Source organism: Protopterus annectens, chromosome 12.part0, assembly GCF_019279795.1.
Source record: "Protopterus annectens isolate FY-2018-M chromosome 12.part0, PAN1.0, whole genome shotgun sequence".
In the NCBI taxonomy this organism is placed as follows: domain Eukaryota; kingdom Metazoa; phylum Chordata; order Ceratodontiformes; family Protopteridae; genus Protopterus; species Protopterus annectens.
This window is the reverse complement of record NC_056746.1, coordinates 891,850,699-891,873,152: the sequence shown is the minus strand read 5'-3', so window position 1 is coordinate 891,873,152 and position 22,454 is coordinate 891,850,699. Positions and strand designations below refer to the sequence as shown.

Below are 22,454 nucleotides of genomic sequence, written 5' to 3'. Positions count from 1 at the left end.
ATTCGGTACAATGGTGTCCTATTTCTAGCCAGGGTTAATAATTGTTTTTATCCTCAGGCATAAGTAGAATTCTTTGAGCATTTGAGAAATGCAGATACACTTTGTGGGAAGTTCTGTTTGTTATGCACCCCAGAGATGTGCCTTTGAAACTGTTTGTAGCATCTCTGCTTATAGCTACTGATTAAAGCACACAGGCGACTGTGCACCTGCTGTAACATATATGAAGTGTGTGTGACGATTGTAAAACATATGCATTTGCATGCACATGGATTTGCCATCGCACACAGGCAAACAGATTTTACAACAAAATGAGGCTCATACCACCAGCAATGGGCATCTGTTATCCACAAGTGAGGGCACACAGAGATGTTACCTGTAGGACTGCATCACAATGCTGTCCATCCTTAAATATCTCAGTCAGATGTTCATCATCAAATATAGTGTAACTCTTCATCCTTTGTTGTTTATTGGTTTATTTAGTTATGGTGATAATGTGTATGAAATATTTAATTGTTTTCATGTTCTGTTTGATGCCAAACTGATAAGTGCAGTCAGTTGTAAAGTGCACAGAATCAAAATCTAGAAGACTGTTGAGTTGTCCTTGTTATTGCAGTATGAAATGTTGAATGCACCTTATTAGTGTTTTCATATAGACAGTGCTTATATGTGCATTATTTGTTTGCCAGCGTTCCCTGTGTTCTTCTCTTGATTCGAAGCATTGATCATTCTACTTCAGTTGTGTTCTATTTTCAGTCAGATGTATTTACTGTGCATGGTTTTATTATCTGATCCACTTATGGTGTATGTTTTCACTTCCCTGCCTTTGCTGTCTCAGTCTGATTGCTCCTCTGGGTCACTGCCTGAAGCAGGCGGTAGTCTTCATGGGGAGGGGGAAGGGAAGTGTTTAGTTAGTGTCGTGCCTAGACACTGTTCCTTTCCATTCCGTAACTTTGTGACAGACATGATGTACAATCAAACCTATATCTTTAGTGAAACTGCTATTTGTTCAGTAATTGCTAAGGCGAAGTAAGATTGTTTTATTTTGTTTAAATGAAAATAAAAATGAAATGCCTTCACTAGAAGGAACAGGATAATATACTGAGTGCTGCCTCAAATACGGAGTTGAACCTCCCTTTTGAAGATCTGTAACTGTCTCTGTTTGTAAAGAGAACATGAAACACTGTTTTTGGGCTAAAACAGGTGACTGCCAGATCTGCAGAGAAGACAAAACACAGCTTCTTGTTTTGTTTGCATTCATTTGCACCTCTGTCACTACGAAGAATTTGGAAGTGCATCATTTTATGTATATCTACCATTATACCCTTTACCATAAGAAAGAACAAAAGGAAGCATTGCCACTGGGAAAAAATGATGACCTATCTTGGATGAAACTTGTGTTTTTGCCCTTGTAACAAAATTCTGCTTCCCATTTGATCATAATCCTTCATGTTTTAGACCTGCCTTGAGGCTGGTCCCCAAGTAATCTGCTACATCTGTGCTCAACTAATCAGCCACAACTGTGCTGTTTGTGTTACTCACTGTCCTCATGGCAGGAGGTGTGTGTGGAACAAGCCTATGTTTTTAGTTTCTTGTGCTGTGATGTCACTCATTGTCTAGATTATTTCTTACCAGTCTGCTGCGCCATGATGTAACAAATCTCTGTGCAGATACTCATCCTGGAGGTCTGTAGTCCTCCTGTGATAGGCTATTCAACACCAGTCTGTTGTGCCATGATGTAACACATTACTGTGCAGGTTCTCATCCTAGAGGTCTGTAGAACTTAAAAATAAACAACAGTGTTAGTGGTGCAACTGACAGCACACTTGCCTTTTGTGCAGAAGACAGCGTGTTTTATTCCCACACCATGCATGGATTTCTGACTCTGCAGTGCAGGCTTTGGGAGGTGTTGCACTCCTGAGTGTGTTGTCCTTCAAATGAGATGTTAAACTGAGTTCCCATCTGTTTGAATTGGTGGTAGCCCAGGTGGCTGTAAAAGATGCCACGGCTCCTATAAAAAGTGGAAGATAGTAGGGAAAATATCCCCCTGGCAAAATTTCCCCCAGTAGTGTAAATACCAACTTAGGTATCCCGTGAAAAGACATACCTCTCATCCTCTTAACATAAAAATCTGGATGAAGCCAAAAATAATGGGGGACAAAGGCCCAAAAATAGGGCCAGGTTTTAATTATTGCTCTTATAAACATAGAAAATTGCTCTCAAATGCCTCTCATTATTTATTGACTTCAGTCCTAACTGATTTGCCAGAAAACCATAAATTTTATGAAGAACAGACCAAAAATAAGAGGCAAAAATCTGGACAGTTGAGAGGTGTGTTTATTGTGTGTATGTTCTCAGTGGGTGAAGAAACAATTGCAGTGTCTTTTTTTATGCAGGATATAACAGGGACTGGTTTAGAAAAGGAAATACGTTAATTTAATTTTGAGGGCATTTAGGAGAAGACCTGTGCCATTCGACCTAGAATCAAGTGAATTAAAGGGTGTTTATAAAAGGGAACTGAAAGTGTGTGGAGAATCACAGGAGGTGGTAGAAATGTCAGCATGCTGGATTAGTCTGGAATTGCCCGTGCCATGCACCACATTTTTCACAAAGTATGGTAAAATAAGTGGGCTCAGCAGGGAGCCCTGAAGGACTATGAATTTAACAGGACATTATGGGAACATTGAATCACTCTGTTTTACTGCCTGAGACGTGTTGCTGAGGTAGCTGACAAACTAGCTTTTGGTACTCACTGAGTTTGAGTTTTTCCAGGTGATACACTACTTAAAGCTTTTTATAGGTCCACAAAGACTATTCTGACACATTTTCCAAAGTATAGTTCAACATGGATGTATTTGCTGAGGTTGTTTTGAATGGAATTAGTTCCACTGTTGGCTCTAAAGCCGTGTTCTTTGTGAGATGTCAGAATGGACTTTTGATAGGAATTAAGAATTTATTGATGGATACATTTTTCCATTATTTTTGGAAGGGAGAATAAGGCAGCTGGACAGTAGTTATTTAGGTATGTAGACATATCACCCTTTTGTAGTGGAACTATAAATGACAGTCTCCAGTAGTTGGAAGATGATGGGTATGTCTGTTAGTCTTGCAACAAGATAGACCAGGGGTCTGCAACCTGCAGCTCTGGAGCCACATGTGGCCCTTCCACCCCCTGCAGTGGCTCCCTGTAGCTTTGAAAATTAATGGCCACTCTACCACACATACACACACACTGAGTGCGATCGGGCAATCCCAACAAAGGAACAAAAATAGGGACAGATGTTAAATATTGCTCTTATAAACTTAGTTCTTTTATATTTAGTATAATAACTATGTATAAAAGTTTATATACTGTGCTATTTTCATTTTAGGGTCCAAATAGGTTTTTTGGCTCCCAATGACTTTTATTTGGTGGGAGAGGGGCCAAATGGCTCTTTTGATAGTGAAGTTTGCAGACCCCTGGGATAGACGATGGAATATAGTCTGATTCTCAGTCTTTCAGGTGGGAGGGTGTTTATGCCTGGCAAACTGGATTAGAAAATACTCACCTATCATGACATCATTTAGTTGTCGAAAGAGGGAAGAGGTGTGCAAATGACCACAGTAAAGGGGATGACTGACGAAGCTCCAGAGCTTTTGGATTTTGTTTTTTTTTTATTCATTTTTTGCCCCACTGCCTGCTGATCATCAGCCCCCTCCTGACCAATGGATCTATTTGTTCAGCATTATGAGGGTAGCCATTTAGGTGGTAAAATATTTTTCTTGCTAGCCCTAATTGCCTGCATTCACCTGGGGAGATTGTGCAGTAGACAGACTGCAGGTACTGTTTTCTCACTTTAACTAGGGGCATTCCATCCAAGCTGCACCCCCCCCAGAAGCACAAGTAGAGGTTTCCCTGGTCCCAGTCAAGAGCACCAGTTGCAGACTACACTCCCCACCCCCCAATGGAAGAGGTGAGTAGGTCACTCCCTTTCACTCCTATACCTTCCTGACTGGCTTTTGTAGTACCAGGGCCACTAAATCAAACCTCAGCCACCTGGGTTTCAGCAATGGTTGTTTTCTTCTTTTCCATGGAATCTGGAAGAGTTTGTACATTCTATTTCTGTTGCTCAATAAAATATGATTGCTAATAGTCTGGCTATCACTTTTACTTTATTTCATGATGTACTAAACTTGGTGAAATCACTAGACTGTTAAGTTCTGTTGTACAAAAGTCACAGGGTGTCCCTGTCAGCCATTTTTTTAATTATGATTTTTTAGGAGTTATCCAGACTACAGAGAAGTCATGGGCCCATTTTCTGAAAGAGCAAAAATGTATTTAGTGGACTAAGCAAAAACTGGCTGAAGTAAAAAACAACACTGTCTAGAGGAAGAGGGTATAGAGGAGACCAGTTAGGATTAGACAGTGCATTGTTGAGAGATTAGAATCACATTTGGATATGCTAAGTGAGAATATCTTTGCATTCTGTGCAGTTTAATTGGGTTCCAGATGACAAAGAAGAGAAGATGGTTAATAGTGCAGTCATAAAGAACATCTAGATAACTAATGTTTCTTGTTGAAAGTACCAGAAACTACTCAAGTGAGCTTTTGCTTCTTCTGTCACTGTTGCTGCTGTGTTGGTTTGCTTGAGTTGGTTCCACAGTGAATTGATAGAAACCATGGAGTTTCAGTGAAGGATGTGGGGAGAGGGGGCACCACTCTCAAGTAGCCAGTCAGTACTTAAGTCTACAAGAGCTATGACTTCTGAGTTGTTTTTGGCTCCCCTCTTCCACTGCTCATCATTATACTGGTCCGGCACCCCAGTATCTGTCCACACCGGCTTTATCAGCTGCTCACCCCCACTCTTAGACTTTAATTCAGTGTATATTGCTTGGGACGGTCATGGCACAAAGCATCTGGGGGCTTGATCTGTGCATGCATCCATCCAGGAGGGAGTTTTACTTACACCCTACCCATTTATGCCCCCCCCATATGTGAGCCCATGGTATAGCCTGTAATAAGAGATATATGGTATATCATCCAACCTCTGCAGCAGCTCAGCTATGTCTCCACCCTTTTAACCCCTCTTGTAGGCATGCTTGCCATGTGCCATCCCCAGCTTCCACTAGGAATTGACACCATGAGCACCTATGGACCTGCCCACCCACCCCTGGATTGGTAATGCCCATTTCTCCCAGCTGCTCTCTCAGTTGCCCAAGCCATTAAGTGAACCCAGGTCATGTGGGCCACAGTTAGGGCTTAATACCTATATGCCACCGGAGCAGTGACTACGACTTCTGAGTTATGGTTAGACATTAAACAGTACAGAGATTGTTCGGCAGTTGCACCTTTACTTGGAATATACAGACAACAGTGAAGAGCTTCCCTTCACTCTTTTTAGCCTGGGTTTTGATGGTCTGTTGATGAGGAGAAACAGGATTTTATCAGTAGAAACAAAACATGATCAGCTGCCTTTATACATTCATGCCATTCTTCCCACACCTTTGTGAGTCCAATCACACCTACGTATGGCATAACCAGGTGGAGTGATGGTATTGTCAGAGTTCACTGGTCACATTCAGATTTCAGATGCAGTGTGGAAGTCATAGTGAGATATACAACTTTGGATAATAAGCTGTTTTCTAGATTTTCTAGTTCTTGCCATGATATGTATTATTTTTAGGCTTTGGTATTTTCTCCATGGTGTGAGTTGATGAGGCAGCTTTATTAAAGCTGATGGCCATGGATTGTTACCTATGGAGGGAAGAAGAGACTAGCAGTATACTGGCAGTTAGGGCGCATTTTCTTGACTTGGATAATGATATGGTGTATAGTGCAGTAAGGAGAGGTGATGCATAATTGCTGCTGAAGTCTATTTGTATTGCACCATAGAGTGACAGCCTGAGTATGATGTTGTTTATATACATTCCCTATCTTTCTCCAGTTATCTTCCTAATTCAGTTTAAGATTGTTCATAGTCAATAGTTTCTCTTTCCAGAGCTAAAAGCCAAAAAAAAAAACATGTATTAAACATATTAAAGCATTTAATATGTAGCATTACATAAACATATTAAACCATTTAATATGTAGTAGTTTTACAACAGACGTTTATTGTTAAAACTACAACAAATGTTCTGTGGTGCTTTTGCATGGTGCTTCTTTAGATCTCTCTGCTTGATCATCTTGTTGCAACATGTCAGTGCCTTAAGGGACTTTATCCTAGGATAGGGAATGGCCCCTTGTTGGACGGTCATCCATCACCCAATCACCTGATGGTCAAGCCCCTGGCTCCTCCAATCAGAGACAGCTCCCCTGCTGCTCTCCACCCATACCTTTTATGTTTGACTTGGTGTAAATATAACAGCATTTCGTGGAATAATCTTGCATACAGCAGTGTTTATCCATCCTTAAGTAAAGGAACTGAGATATTTTAATAAGATTTCTTTGTTACTTTTCTTCTCTATTTATTACTGATCACTCCACTAATAAAATTTTGAACACCATAGCTCACTGCAAAGTTCTACTCCCAGTGGACTGGGTGGCTGAGTTGAGGACTGGTAAATTTTATCTCTGTAGGTTACAGAACAGGGTACCTTCTACAACTGGTTTAAAAAGACCTGTATAAAAGGGTTGGATAATAACTTCTCTGGCATATTAACTCCACAGAGGATCAGGTGGACAATTCAGTATGCCTTCAGATGGTTTACCTTTACAAGGTCACAAATAAACTATGCGACCCAACAAATATCCGAATCACATGGTCAGAAACTGCACTTTCAAATGCTGAAAACAGTGAAAGTGCTGCACAACAAATTCAACATTCCAGGAATGTTGAATGTTTTCAAAATACCCGACATTTCCAGATGTCTCCAAACACCGTCATGCAGGGGGGCAAGCCCCCTCTGCACCCCCCCATCTGGGGGGCTGCACCCCCCTGCTAATTTAATATAATAACTCCGAGATCGCACTACAGTTAAGGAAGGGGTACATGTTCTGAGCCCCACTAGAGTGCAATCTGCACTCAGAATGCTGAATTCATATAAATTCATATAAACGAATGCACACTGGCATTCACCCAGTTGTGAAATCGGCAATTCAGTGTCACTGTTCTGAACATTTGAAATGTCCTTTCACACATCTGCCATCACAGATGTGTGCTTCAGCCATATGAAGGTAAGCCCCTTGAGACAGCAGTGGCTGTATGGGTATCTAATAAAAGGACGTAATCTGCAGAGACCCCAAGATATTTCACTGTTTAGTCAAATTTTATTTTATTTTATGTGTTATCTATCAATAATATGTAAAGCTGGTAGTTTTTTCTGTTATTTTTATTATATTTTAGTTTTACCAAATGCCAGAATTTTGTGTTTTTTGACATAGATAGCAAGGCAATTTCGACTACACCATTCTCACATAATATTTAATGCTGTAGATGATGATATCAGCAGGGTTAAGGACAATATTCCCAAGTTTGCAATCATCTGCATATTTGGTGAGCTAGACACCAGAATCTGTTTTGACAACTGAGAAATAATGCCAAAATGAAGTATCCCCAGGACTGAGCCTCAAGTGACTTCACTGGTAACAGGGGATGATAAAGTTAGAAACTTTCCTATTCTTACCCATTCTTATGACCACAGAATCAATTGTGGACTCAAGTTATTACAGTTTCATTTTTGTTAGGTGGTATAGTGTTGAATACTGCAAATTGAGATAAACTACATGGACAGATATACCTTCATCCTGGGGGATGGTAACACCATCAAAAAATGTTTAATGTTAAGCCTACAAGATTTGCCTAAAAGAAAAGGAAAACATGTACTGTGAGAAACAAAGAGTCTATAACCCCTTCTGAGGAGTGGAGTACTTTGCAAAGAAGGTGTGTATCATATATTTCTTCAGCACTGAAACTGAAGTTTTTTTTTTTTTTTTTATTTCAGTGCCACACGTAATAAAAGAAGACTCTCACCTAATGCAAAGAATTTACCAGACTAGGTAAAATCATCCAATAAAACAAAAACTCCAGATGACCACCATGGCTTAAAAATAATAAATTTAATTTAGACAAGTGCTTTCACGTAGAACACTATGCTTTTTCAAGTCTTCAATAAAAATACAAAAGCACATACACATTTTATAGTCAAAGCTTCATAAATTACTTAATTTAAAAATCAATTAATTCATCAATTAAAAGTTAAAAATAAATCAATTACTCACAATTCAGTCTTATGCCACTGCGGTGATGGTGCTGTGGTAGCGTTGTCGCCTCACAGTTAGATGTTGCCCGTTCGATTCTCAGTTAGAGCGTCTTCTATGTGGTGACATGCGTGAATGGGCATTCCTTCGTTGAAGGTTGTGCGTTAGGCCCAGCAAGCCAGCACGTAAAAATCTACTGCCAATCATTAGTGGACCGGAATTCCGCTGTGGCGACCCCTAACCGGGAAAAGCCGAAAGACACAACAACAACTCACAATTCAGTCTTATACTTATTTAAATGGGGGCAAGCTTCCAGCTCTGATTTAATACACACATAGTTATTTAATTCTGGGTATATGTGAGCTTGCACTTTTAAAATCCACTTTAGTTCTGCACGTTCCACTTGATTATTAAAATTACCTCCCCTCTTATCATTAATAACAATTTGTAAAACTCTGAATCCAAATTCATGTGCAGGAAATTCCATAATGTGTTTGGCTAAAGCATTTAATTTATTATTATTTCTTACATCATACATATGTTGATAAATCCTATCTCTAAGATGTTTCTGTGTTTTGCCTCTATAAAAACACTTGCATCCTTTGCACTCTGCCATATAAACTAAGTTAGTTGTATTACAAGTGGCAAACAATCTAGGCTGGAAAATGAAGGGTAGAACTGGATGTTTAAACTCCTGAAGTGTAAATATATAATGACACATCCTACAGTTTTTACAAGGGTATGTTCCTAATTTGTTTGAAACCATAACCTTCTTCTGCTGATCGTTACAAAGTAACTGTTTCAAATTATTTTTGTTCTTGTATGCAAAATCAGGAACTTCACCTATAATTTTCTCTGTTTCTCTATCTATTGTCAAAAAATGCCAGTTTTTCTTAATTATATTGCATACCTTATTACTATCACTGACATATTTAGTAATAAAACACACCTTATTTTTCTTTGTAACTGCATTTGTTGTATGCGCTATATCTATGGTATTAATTTCATTGCCTTTTTGAAGGGTATTGTCCTTAATATCTCGGAAAACAGTTTCCTTATATCCCCTCTCCACAAATAACTGGTGTAAATAATCAAATTCTTTCTCTCTATCAGCATGCACATTGCATATGTTCTTGACCCTACTCAATTGTCCTTTAATAATATTCGGGAATACATGCCTATGGTGCATACTGTTATAATCCAAAAGACTGTTTTTCCAGCATGTTTTACGAAACAATTTAGTATTTATATTTCCTAGCCTGTCCCTGTATACAAAGTCATTGAGGAAATCAATGCTCTCATGGGAATAAGATACCGTAAACCTTAAAAAATCTGTTGTAGACTCCAAGTATCTAATGAAGCCAAACAATAGGGGTAGCCCTCCATCCCATAACATAAAAGTGTCATCAACAAAGTGTCTATACATTCTTATATGCATTTTATAGGCACTATATATAAATATTCTTTCTCCCAGTAATAAACCACCAAGTTTGCATATGAATTTGCTCAGGGGGTGCCCATGGCAACCCCCCACTTCTGCAAATAAATCATATTTTCATACATAAGAATGTTGTTAGATAATATTAAATCTAATAGTGTACGTATTAAAATGATATCATCAGTACTATTGCCCCCCCCATTTCTCTCATCACATCTCTCACTGCCTCTATGCCATATTCATTGGGTATACAAGTAAACAAACTCCGTACATCCAACGTCATCATGAGACAGTCACCCAGATCAGAGCCTACATTAAACTCTCTTAGATCTTTCAAAAACTGAGATGTATCTTTTAGGATAGTAGGAATCTTTCTAACCAGGGGCCCCAATGTGCTCTCTATATAGATTGAAAGGAGTTCTACAATGGGCCTTAGGGGTGGTTTATGTAGGGACTTATGTATTTTTAGGCAGCCCTTTAATGTATGGTATTCTTGGATGATCCATAGTAAAACACCTATATAAAATCATCAATAAGTAAACCACATCCCTGTGCATCACCATGAGAGAGGCATGACCAGTGTCATTGATTTTTGACATATAGAGTTGCAAAGTAAAAATCATTACAAGAAGGATGATCTTAATTTCATACCTGATCTTAGCTTGTCACTGCTAAGTGATCTTTTAGGTGCATTTATTGTCTTTCAATCCCTGGGTAATATGTGCTGTGAGCTGCTGCTCTGTATATCATCACTTTAATATATCACATCCCTCAGATTGTGTGGGCTATGCAGGAGTTTTGTACTCTTTACTACACTACAGTGTATCTTCAGTGTAACAATAACCCTGAGATTGTGTGTACTGTGCAGGGGTTGTGTGCTGTGTACTACACTACTGTGTACCCTCAGTGTAACAATAACCCTGAGATTGTGTGCACTGTGCAGGGGTTGTGTGCTGTGTACTACACTACTGTGTACCCTCAGTGTAACAATAACCCTGAGATTGTGTGCACTGTGCAGGGGATGGGTGCTGTGTACTACACTACAGTGTACCCTCAATGTAACCATAACCCTGAGATTACGTGGCCGTGCAGGGATTGTGCGCTGTGTACTACACTACAGTGTACCCTCAGTGCAACAATAACCCTGAGATTGTGTGCACTGTGCAGGGGATGGGTGCTGTGTACTACACTACAGTGTACCCTCAGTGCAACAATAACCCTGAGATTGTGTGCACTGTGCAGGGGATGGGTGCTGTGTACTACAGTACCCTCAGTGTAACCATAACCCTGAGATTGCGTGGCTGTGCAGGGGTTGAGTACTCTGCATTATGCTACAGTGTACCTTCAGTGTAACCATAACCCTGAGATTGCGTGGCTGTGCAGGGGTTGAGTACTCTGTATTATGCTACAGTGTACCTTCAGTGTAATCATAACCCTGAGATTGCGTGCACTGTGCAGGGGATGGGTGCTGTGTACTACAGTACCCTCAGTGTAATCATAACCCTGAGTTTGCGTGTGCTGTGTAGTGGTTGGATGCTCTGTGCTGTACTACAGTTTGCCCTCAGTGTAATCATAACCCTGAGATTGTGTGCGTTGTTTAGATGTCGGATGCTCTGTGCTGAAGTACAGTGTACCCTCATTGTAATCATAACCCTGAGATCATTTACGTTGTGTATTGGTTGGATGTTCTGTCTTCACTACAGGGTATCCTCAGTGTGATCACAACCCTGAGATCATCTGTGTTGTGTAGACACTGGATGCTCTGTGTTGCTGCACTGTGTACTGTCACTGTAAAATATCTCATCCATGTGTATATATAAGGTGTAAAGCTTAGGTGCTCTGTGCTGCTGTACCCTGTACTCTTAATATAATGTATAACACTTGCACATTGTATATGTTCTGTAGTGGTTGGGTGCTTTGTCCTGCTGCACCATGAACTCTCACTACTGTACTTTGTACCCACAATGTAATGTATCACACTAAAATAACCAACAACTGTAGTCGATTAAATCCTCTAGTTTTATTACAAAACACTCTAGCGCCTCGGCTAATATTTAGCCTTCAAGGAGTGAACTCCAAAGAATACTAATTCACTTTTTATACCCATGGTATCAAATAAAACAGTTCATCAATTATATAATTAAACAATTAATTATTTAAATACATATTTAACTTAAAAACATGTTTTTTAAAAGCTATACAACACATTTCCAACAACAATCTACATTTAAACCATATGGGATCAAAGTCCCAAACTTTAAAATAAACACAGTCTCCTTATACAATAACATATTTCTCTTATAATCCTCATTTTTTACCTGTATTTGTTGCAACACTGTAGCTGTTAAATCTTTCAGAACAGTCATGATATAATTTAGAATGCTGGGCTAAGGGACTTTCCTCTTTATATGATCTAACATCCCTTAAATGTTCCAGTAACCTTACCTTAAACATTCTCTTGTTTACCCTATATAAAATTTATTACACCTGCATTTTATAGCATAAACTACACCTTCTGTTAAACAAATGTTGCAGCAGCTTCAAATTTAATATTATTTATACTAGAAAAAGTCTGTATAATATGTCTGCAACTTAAACATCTTCCACAGGGTGCAGTACTTAAAAACTGAATCTGTTGTGTTAACCTAATTTGTGGTCTCTTAAATTTTGTATGTACTAACCTATCTTTCAAATTTGACCCTCTTTTGTAAGAAAAAAACAAATTCTGTTCCACTAAACCTTTCAACTCTGGAAACTTACTTAGGAATTGCCAATAATGTTTTATAACTTGTTTAACATTCTCATTCAACAAATTATATGTTAATACTATAAAAAACTATTTACATCTTTATATGTCTTTAAATTTGATTTTGGATGTCTATATACTATTTTATTATTATCTTTACTCTGTCTCTTCTCACTTTATCAATACTTTTCTCTATAACATCTATGTTATACTTCCTTTGTTTAAACATGTTAGCTGATTTAAATAACTCCTTTTCAAAATCAGCATTATCGCTGCAGATTCTTGATATTCTCAAAAATTCACCATATGGTAATGACTCTAAAGTATGGATGGGATGACAACTATTTCCTAACAAAAATTGATTAACTACATCAAACTTTCTGTGGAGCCCAGTGGCAACTAACTCACCAGTTTTACCCTCTAATGTTATATCTAAAAAAGGGATCTTATTTCCCCACTGTAAGCCATCAAATTGCAGGTTAAACCTATTTCCATGTAACTCTGTTATAAATTGTTCAATAAATTCTGAACCTCCATCACATAAAAAGACCTATAAATTGGTAATATTTCTTTACATATCTCTTAAAAAACAATGTGTATAAATATAGTCAGTCTCAACCATCCCCATAAAAAGATTTGCATACATTGGGGCAAAAGATGAACCCATAGAGGTTCCTTGCAACTGATGGTAAATTTTGTCTTCAAAACAAAAATAATTATTTTCCAAACTAAACCTTATCAATTCCATCACATAATATGTCACCGGGCTATCATCCAGATATAGCTCAAGAGCTTCCATACCAAAACTATGTTTAATATTGGTATACAAGCTTTTAACATCTAATGTAATCCAAAACATATTTTTCTCCCATTTTATTGTATTAATCTTCCCTAAAAAATCAAAAGAATATTTAATATATGACGGGAGACCAATCACTTTCCGCAGCAAATATTTGTGTAATACAATACCCACATTATGCAAAAAATATTTCCTAGCTGACACTATGGGTCTGCCAGGAGGGTCTCTCATTTGTTTGTGCACTTTTGGTAGGCAGTAAAAATATGCCATATTAAACTTTTCACCTACCAACTTTTTCTCAACATCTAATTCAGACCAATAGCCCAGTCTACACCCTTTAATAATTAATTGGGTATATTTCTTAATAGCTTCTTCTATCTTATGTCGTGTTACTATTTCATAAACATTAACATCATTAAGAAGGTCATAACACATCTTGCTATATTGTAAGTAATGCATCACAACAATCTTATCCCCCTTATCTGAGGGCTCAATCACTTGCTCTTTCTGTTCTGAAAATTTTTTTAAAGACATCCATTCATTCTTAGTTAAATTATATTCAACATTTTGTTTCTTGAATGACTTAAAAGACAATTCCAACTCAAATTCCACCATAGAATAACATTTTTTTATGCCATCATGTATGAAAGGGGGCATAAAATTACTTAAAATTTTTATATCTGATGTATCTAAATTGCAATAGGCATTCAATTCACTATCACATGAAACAAAAGAGGCATCTGAAACATCTTCCCCTTCTGCATCACTATATTCAGCATTCAAAATCCCTTCTGTATTTATACGTTAAACACCCTGATGTATTTGAAAAAATACCATAAATGCATTCTGCGTACCATTTTAAACAGCTCAATTTTAAGACAATGTAATCTAGGTATTACAGTGAGTACAAATTTTAAACCACATTTCAAAACAGCTAACAATGTATCACACTCCTGACTGCACGTAAGATATATAGAGGTTGGGTGCTGTGTACTGTTGTACTGTGTTTGCTCAGTGTAATGTATCAGACCCCTGAGATCATGTGCACTGTGTAGAAGTTAGGTGCTCTGTGTGTCTTTTCTATGTAAACTAAATATAATGTATCATATCCCTAAAGTCTTGTGCTGTGTAGATGTTGTGTACTGTGTTTTTCTACTGTGCATCCTCACTCAAACATATCACACCTCTGAGATAATATTTGTTGCATAAAATCTGGGCACTCTTTGTTGCTGTACCATGTACTGGCAGTGCGATTAATCATGCCTCTATGATTGTGGACTGTGTAAAGTTTATGCTGTGTACTATCATTTCAAAGTATCACACTCTCCTGCTATCATGGGCTGTGTAGGGGCTGGATCTCTGTGTACTCTCACTACTGTACTGTACTGTGTCTCCTCATTTTACTGTACTGGACACGTGTCATGTGTAGAGGTTGGGTGACCCATGTTGTTGTAATATATACCCACATTACTGTAGTGTATAATCTCATTTTAGTGTGTCACACCATTGAGATACTGTGTACTGTGTAGAGCTTAGGTGCTGTCTGCTGTTGCACTGTGTATCCTCACTACTGTACTGTGTACCCTAATTTTACTATATCACACCTGAGATCATTTTTCCTAGTTACTGCTCTGTGTTGTTGCAGTTCTACCCTAGCTGCAGTACTGTACTGTTTACCCTCAGTGTAAGCTGTCACAGTCCTGGGATACTGTGTTCTACTATAATTTGGATGTTCTCTGCTATTGTATTGCATACCTTTACTACAGTACTGTGTGCCTTCATTCTAAATAACCACACCTCTGAGATCCTGTGCTGTATTAGCGGTTGGGGGCTCTATGCTGTTGTGCCATGTGTCCACACCACTGTAAATTGTGCCTTCATTTTAATCTGTGACATCCCTAAAAGCCATGTTAAAGTCTGAGTACTCTGCATTATTGTACTGTGTACCCTCACCACTGTACTGCATACCCTCGGTGTAAGCTGTCACATTCCTGAGATACTATGTCCTACTATAATTTGGATGTTCTCTGCTGTTATATTGTATTGCATACCTTTACTACAGTACTGTGTGCCTTCATTCTAATGAATCGCATCGCTGAGATCCTGTGCTGTATTACAGGTTTGGTGCTCTGTGCTGTTGTACCATGTGTCCACACTACTGTACATTGTGCCCTCTTAATGTGTGGTATCCCTAAAAAACCTGTTTCAGTTTTGCACTCTGCATTATTGTAATGTGTACCCTCACTATTGTACTGTGTACCCTCAATGTAAGCTGTCACAGTCCTGGGATACTGTGTTCTACTATAATTTGGATGTTCTCTGCTATTGTATTGTATACCTTTACTACTATACTGTGTGCCTTCATTTCAATGAATTGCACCTCTGACATCCTGTGATATATTAAAGGTTGGGTGCTTTGTGCTGTTGCACTGAGTACCCTCATTCAGATGTATGATACCCCTGAGATCCTGTGTCCTATTATGGGTTTTGTGCTCTGTGTTTAAGTACTGCACTCCCTCAGCAAATTCTACTCTTCCAAGTGTCAGATTCACTATTCTCATGTAGGCTGCCCAATGCTGCCCTGTTCAGTCCTATTTCTACAGACTTCTGTCCCTTACAAGTTCCTGCTGCAGTTTTTAATTTAGTGAGCACATTGCTGTATCAGTCGGTACTGATCATATATACAGAGTATGCAGTTCTGCATTCTGTCAGCCATACAGCAAAAAAAAAAGTGCATGTGTATTGCAGTATAGCTGCTTATGTGCAGAGTACACCCGTGTATCCCACAGGGGAAAAAAGTGTGGCAAGTATTCCAAGATGGGCTTGTGTTGTACAATAACTGTACGCATTCTGGGATAGGTACCTGTCATGCACAATGTGCACAGCATTGTAGCCTGTTGTCCTACAGGAAGAAAGTATTAAAAGAATTCTAGGATGGATATTGATCATATACTGAGTGCATGGCATGCATCTTGTGAATATTACACGAATAAAGTGCTGTAAGTATTCCAGGTTGGGGTAAATATCATGCACGCTGTACATAGCACTGCATACTGTTAGACCTACAGGAATAAACTGCTGTACGTATGCTGGGATGGGCACTCTTCTCACATAGTATATACTAAAAGCACTTCATTTAGAACATTGAGACCTCTATCAGTATTTTTCCCCAACACAAGCCCTAGTCTATACTTATTTTTTTTTTTTTGGGGGGGGGGGCTGTAAAATGTGTACTGTTTGCATTTTGAAATACATTTTCATGAAATGTTGAACAGAAAGTATTTCAAACGTTTGGTACAGCAGTAGCGTTGTTGCCTCACAGCAAGAGGTTCTCCTGTTCGATTCATGGCTGGAGTGGCTTCTGTGTGGAGTCTGCATGTCCTCCCCGCAGTCTAGTGGCCTCTGAAAGACATACGTGAACGAGCGTGCCTTCGCTGAAGGTTGGGTGTCGGGCTGGCAACTCGGCACCATAAAAAAATCTACTGCCAATCATTAGCAGACCGGAGTTCCGCTGTGGCGACCCCTAACCGGGAAAAGCAGAAAAGACAAACAAACATAACTATTTTAGCCATTCAGGAACAGAGTAAACTATGGTCTCATACTCACTTTTTCCTGGCTCCCATAGCATAGTCAGAAAAAGACCTTTTGTTATCTTTTGCATTTGAGACTAGATCTGTCATGAACATGTCACTATCTTGTTTCCACTTTTCCTTGTGTATCTTGATTATCTTATTGAGTGCTATGTGTAAAGTGCACTTTAAGTTTCCACTTCTTATAGAGCTTCCCTTTTATTTATTAGGTTCCCTTTTGATGATACCCTGCAGGTAGTATAATATGTTTTTAGTCATTAGCCTTACCCTTTTTGTTGTTACAGGAAGGCATTTTCCCTTTAATGATGTAACTGGTAGTACTTGTAATATGTAGTTCTTTGCACAACAAAGAATTATGATTGGGTATCTCTCATCAGAACGTCTCGTGAAGTGTTCTCAGCATCTGTGTTTCAAATGCATAGTAAGTTGGTTGTGATCAGAGATCCAGTCATGAGCCTGTTTTCATACCTCTCAACCTCTTAGAGCGAGAAATCTGGGCAAAGCCATAAATAATGGGGGGGACAAAGGACACTTTTTAAATATTGCTCTTACAAACTTAGAAAGTGGATAGAATAATGGGTTTTGCATTAGAAGGAATTTTCTGAAATGTATGAAGTCTGAAACTGAAACTATTTTCTAACTTCAACATTCAATCATTTATTAACGATTTACCAGAAAAACACAATTTTATGAGTAACAGATCAAAATATGAGGCAAAAAATCTGGAATTCTGCAAAAATTTGTACAGTTCAGAGGTATGCCTGTATTTACTACATTCAGTAATAAAATTATCACTGCCAGGTAATACAGGAAACATCCAGAGTATTATTGATTCTAGTGGGAATATCTGTCACTTGAACTAATTCATGAGCTTTCTGATTGTTAGTAAAACGTTTTCTCTGATGAGAGGTACTGGCTATCTCAAGGATGTCTACGATAGTTTTAAATCTCCAGCTGCTGACTTACACTGAATACATACAAGGAAGTAAAAAAAGTTCATTCATTTGTAAGTGATGATATACAGCTGGGGGGGGGGGTTGTCTGCAAATTCCAGTAATGGTTATTTACACAATAAATACATGTAGTCTGGCAATGACACTGTAAAGTTTATTATGACATTTATCATGATATTTACAACTGATATATTTTATTTTTGCAAAAATAGACACATCACTACATCTGTTCTCTCTGCAAATGTGGTGAGCTAATTAATTATCCTTGCAGCCAGGTTTCTAGGACTACAAATCAGTTATTATTTTTCAACTCCATATGCCAAGCTATAGGACTGAGTGATTAGCGTCCTTGCCTTAGTAAGTAATAACTTTGTTTATGAAGTCGGCTTCATCATTACCTAACTGTAGTTAAATCTGACATGCATCTTTTGCTGTACCTGCAAAAATCTGATGCGTATCTTTAGCTATACCTGTAAGTGTTTGCCAGTAGCCTTTCCCTCCTGATGGTAAGTGCAGCCAGTACTGTGCCAAACAATGGGAGTCACTGCACAGATCACTAGAGTAATCAAAAAATTCCCAGCCTTCAACAGTGCACAGCTTGGAAAATGACACGCTGGACAATGTAATTTTTATGCTAAGATTTCTGAATGAAGCTGCTGTTTCGATTAAGCTTGAAAATTATGCATGGCTCAACTCAATGCTAATGTATGAAGGTAAATCAGTACTTTTCCTTACAGCTTCCAAGGATTTTCTTAACTCTTACATTTATTCCAGCATATAAAATTATAACTGGAAATATTTTTTTCTTGGCTTAAGATCTTCATAAACACCTAGTGCATAGTGCTTGCTTTAGCTCCCAACAGACATGTCATCAGTTCATGCACATTGTTCCTATGATGAAAGATGCATTCAGTCTCATTCACTAAGACATATTTTTCTCCATTCTGTTTCAGCACAGAAAAACTTCTGGAGTTGCATCTGTTGCTACTGGCCTTATATTTGAGGAGCCCTGATTATTTGAAATAGAAGGATTTTCTGTCTCTGGGTAAGTGTCTCTAGTGTTCCATGTTGAAACTAAAACAGTATCTTCCCATGTGATATGAGTGAATGAGCATATGTCTGCTGTTTTCCTGAATAGTCACATTTTTTTATAAATGCTACCATCCTGAGCTCTATTTCCATTTTTGTTCCAAGCCCAAGCTTCTGTGCTCCCGCCCCTCCCCCCAACATTTCCCTGCTGAGCATTGACAAGTAACCTTGCATGTTTGTCAGAATTGTTAGTTCATGAGTGATTTTATTCAAGACTGTTAGAGGTGTGGAAAGCCCTGCAGTGTCAGAAACAAGCTTTTCATTAAAAGGGAAGAAAAAAAATCTTAAAATATTTTAAGTCGCACTTATAGTGGCCTGTGTGATGATACCTTTTTTGTACTTTTCTGCATTTTTCCATATTTTAGCCTTGAAAGTTATCTGTTTGCATTTTTTAGTTTGTTGTGAGAAATTAGACTTGTAGGTTTATTAGCAGTGCTTTATACATTGTACTCCACTTCTGTCTCCGTAAGTATAATTACTTGTGAAAGTTAGCTGTTTGTATTTTGTCCCCTGCCTGGGGACTTAATCTCATAGTTTCATTCACAGTTGTGACAGAAATGTGAACTACTGATAGATTTGAGCCTCATTTAGTGTTCCTGGCAAATTTCTGCATAGTTTGATGCGTTTCCAGTTTTACCACTAGTCTTATGTTCTGCGTATCATAAACATGCTTAAAGTTGCATTCCAATGCCTTTCTGTTTACTTTGCTATTGCTTTTTCCCCTGCACTTTGTGTCTATCCCATCATATTAAGCTAAAGTTTCTAAAATTCTAACCATAGGACCATACCTCTCAACCTCTTAGTGCAAGAAATCTGGATAAAGGCTGACAAAATGGGAGGAAAAGGCCCCAAACTTGGGGCATATTTTAAATAATGCTTTTATAAACTTAGAAAGTTGCTAGAGTAACAGGGTTTGTTTTAACATACATTTTCTGAAGGATTTGAAGTCTGAAACTCAAATGTATGTCATTTAATGACATTAATCCTCAGATCATCCCACTGATTTGCCAGAAAACCAAACATTTTATAAGGAACAGACCAAAAATGTGAGCCAAAAATTTGGAAATTCTGTGAAAATCTGGACAGTTGAGAGGTATGCTAAGGCTAGAGCTCCAAAATTGGCTTTATTTGATTGGATCCATCTCTAGGAAATCTTCTTCTTGGAGACTGAATTTTCCACAGCCATCTCACCCATTTCCAGCTTTGGTTTGAAAAGACCGCATCTGTGGCTCCCACCCCTTATGGTAATGTGAATTCCAAAGTCCCTTCCTTCCCGGTTTCATTGCTACTGTTTCTTGTGTACACTATTTAAGTACTTTTCCCACCCATTGTTTTCCATAGACTCATAATAGTAAGTCAACACCTACCTAAAACAGTACTGCTCTTGAGTAAATTTTATCTCTAAAACTACCATTTGAACTGAAACCTGTAACTTAGTGTGCCTAAAACAAAGGCATTGATTGCATGGAGAGAAACTCAGAGCAGCAAGTTTACACATTAAACAGCACTACTATCTAATCTTAGCACAATCTAACCTAGTCTACTGTCAAACCCCAGAGACCACCCAAGGAGTCCTCTGTATAACCCCTATCCATAACCTACAGTAGCCAACCCAAATACAGGTCCAGACAACATGGATATGAAACTTCCAAATGTCTCCATAGCCAGTCAGGTAGATATTGGCATCCTGGGATGATATAGAAATTGTATAATGTTCAAAGGCAACCATTTAATCCTTAAAGAAGCAAACACAGTATGTGGGAGCTGCATATACACAATTTCACTGGAGGCAAAAAGCTTGCATACAAATAAAGTTGTCAAGAACACACAAACTAGATCCACCACACATAGTGTTTACCACACCCACAGACCAAGTTATGCTGAGGCACAAAAAAGCAATGTTGGCAAAACTCAAATACCTCTTAAGCCTGTAGTAGCTTGAGGCATTGCCATTTACACCACAGCTACCTGTATGAATCTGTCATAGTCCATGTGGGCATTAATGACCTGAGACAGACCTCTCTAGACTATATGAAGAGAGACATTATTGATCTCTGTGTATATGTATCTCTGGCGGGTATGTGCCTTGCATTAAGTATCATTCTACCTTTAGCAAGGTTGATGCCACAGCATGGACAGAAGATGATTGACTTCATTAATTGGCTTAGTTTCTGATGACTTTCCAGGAGGATTCAAAATCTGGCAGCATGCCAGGACAGGTTTAACAAACCGCATTGCTTTGCAAAGGATAGTCAGTACTTGTCCCCCTAAGCTTCTGAATATTGGCTAAAACTTTATCCACCCCTCAGAGCCCTTTTTAGTCAATGCCAAATTGACTAACCTACTGACAGCAAATAAAACCCCAAAGAAACCTAAAGGTATTACTTATCATTGCTAGGAGCCTAAATATAAAACTACACACCCTACAAGCCCTCCTCACTCTGGAGAGTATAGACATCTGTGTCATTACCGAGACATGGTTTAAATCCACAGAAAATATGTCATCAGTGCAAGACGTCAGTGCCTTCCACATATTTAGACTATCAGCTGCACATACAGGAACCAAAGGTGAAGAAGTATCAATATACAATAGTAATAAGTATACCTCAAGCTTGGTTAGACAGGAAAATAACCTAGAGTGTTTATTACACATGCAAATCACCATAGACAAAGTCCCATACCATGTCCCAGCAAACTATAGGTCATTTTCTATGTCCCACAAATCCCAAAGCTCTTACATAGACCTACTGGAGACACTCACCATTAAACCTAATACGCTATTCATGGGAGACTTTAACCACCCATCTACAAACTGGGAAAGTCAAAGTAAACCTTATTGTCATCTAGAACTAAACACGTGTAGCATAAACAAAATTTCATGCATCAGCTCATTTCTTGAGATTACAAAGGAAAGTGAAACAACACATACAAGTAAAGGAACAAACATAATTAACAAATACAATACTTCTCCCAATACACACAAGAAAGAGTAGAGACATTCACCAATATTCATAAACAAAAAGAATACCCTCCGCTGAGTTAAATTAATGACCCTAATTAAAGTATTACAAAGCACGCTATAGATTGAAATGCCTGTTATTTGTCTAATATTGCACTTGAGTGAGTTAAGTAATACTGACTATGGATATAATAAATAAATATTACACTTACTTGGAATATATGTAAGTATATATTGCACAAATAAATAAAAATTGACTTATTATGTATACAGACCCTTGGGACTAGTGCCTGAGTTCAGAAGTCTAATCACTGTAGGGTAGAAACTGTTATTGAATCTTGTAGTCCTGCAGTGGATGCTGCAATATCTCCTGCCCAATGCCAGATGCTTAAACAGTCCAAATGTGTGTTGTTCTGTATTATTCTGGTGGCCTTTTGGATGCTTTTTGCAGAATAAAGATGTATCAATGGAAGTGTGGAACCTGTTACTTTCTCTGCAATCCTCAGCACTCATTGTAGTGCCTTTCTTTCTGTAACTGCAGCCTCCAAACCACACTGTGAAGTTGCAGGTGAGGATGCTCTCTATTGCACGTCCATAGAAGGTGGAGAGAATATGAGGAGGAAGCATAGCTTTTTTCAGTCTTCTTAAAAAGTGGAGGCATTAGTATGCTTTCCTGTCCAGTTAGCTGATGTTTCCCGACTGCGACA

The 22,454-nt window shown here is 38.4% G+C and overlaps 1 protein-coding gene across 9 annotated transcripts in view; it reads left to right on the top strand.

Annotated features, from left to right (window-relative positions):
• Positions 1–22,454, top strand: part of SULF2 (sulfatase 2) — a 1,739,722-nt gene that overhangs the window by 202,354 nt on the left and 1,514,914 nt on the right. For all 9 annotated transcript variants that reach the window (XM_044089924.1, XM_044089923.1, XM_044089925.1 and 6 more), the window contains exon 2: positions 18,653–18,744. The gene's annotated coding sequence lies outside the window, so the exon portion shown is untranslated. The remainder of the gene's footprint in view (positions 1–18,652; positions 18,745–22,454) is intronic.